Source organism: Austrofundulus limnaeus, unplaced genomic scaffold (assembly GCF_001266775.1).
Source record: "Austrofundulus limnaeus strain Quisiro unplaced genomic scaffold, Austrofundulus_limnaeus-1.0 Scaffold3, whole genome shotgun sequence".
Classification (NCBI taxonomy): Eukaryota; Metazoa; Chordata; class Actinopteri; order Cyprinodontiformes; family Rivulidae; genus Austrofundulus; species Austrofundulus limnaeus.
Window position 1 is genome coordinate 8,567,247 of NW_013952405.1, and position 1,330 is coordinate 8,568,576.

Genomic DNA, 1,330 nt, shown 5'->3' on the forward strand with positions numbered 1-1,330 from the left:
GGATAACCACACTGCTCCAGGGCCTGTCGTGTGTGTGATTTCTCTTTCTCCCTACAAACCCAGGAGCCAGGGACTGAAGAAGTCTCTTGGAGGAGAGACGAAACGTTTCATTAGAGAAGAACCCGTCCAGAAGACCTATAATATTTTTTTCTTTCAGGTTTAATTTTCTGTGCAGCAGACGTGACACCAGCCCTGATTTATTCCACCTTTAGTTTATCATTTATTAAAATTTCAAAACAAAGAAACAACTTTTTTTTTTTCAAACGAATCAGCTTTAGCCCTTTTAGGTCAAATTATCACATTTTACAGGTTTAACATTAACAGTGATTTAACTTTTTTTATTGTTTCTTTATAAAGCAGAATAATAAAAGTCTTGTTGGTTAAAGACAGAGTAAACAATGACATAAAATAACAGCATCTGTGATGCTTTTTTCCTGTTTTCATGTAAATGAAAAAAAGCCCAGACCTTTATTTGGAAATCTCCATGACTGTATTTACAGGGTAAACTACACAAAAATGCTCCAACCAGCTGTTTTACAGTCTAAAACTGCAACAATAACACACGTGTAACAGAAACAYACAAATAAGTACATAGATATAGAAAGAAAGCGCCATCATCTGGAGGAAACGAATAAAACAGAAAATGTTTTATTATGTTGACATGGATATACAGTATGGTAAAATGGTAAATGGTAAATGGTACTGAACTTATAGAGCGCTTTTTCAAGTCCCTCCGGACCCCAAAGCGCTTTACACTAACAGACATTCACCCATTCACACTCACATTCACACACTGATGATATAAATAAAATAAAATTGTTTTGCAGGATGCCCTTCATCACTGCACCCATAATATACYGGAAGTAATGAGGGTTATTTATGTTCACAAAGATTCACAAAACCTTTTCACAACCCTTTTATCTAACTTAAAATAAATCTATTTTGAGGTTTAATGAAGACTAAATGCTACTCTGTCTAAACAAATAAACCTTGCTTTTACTGGGATGTTTTTGAAGACTCTATGGCAAATTAAAAACATCGTTTTGACAAACGGCGTTAATGTTAGCTCTYGTAAAGATAAGCTCTTGACCTTTTAGCGTTTTAAACCGTTCCAGAAACAGASCGACATGTTTAATGGGCTTCAAGTTGAGTTTATATGTTCGCTTAACGCCACACAGCTCTCTGTGGGCCCCTGTCAAACACCTCCTGCTGCTCAGAGGATGTTAAACTGTCTTGTTCTTTCACTCAGGACTCAAACTGACAGAAGCTGAATTTCAGATGGTGATAAGATTTAAAAACATACTGTAAATAATAAACAATAAAAATAAAC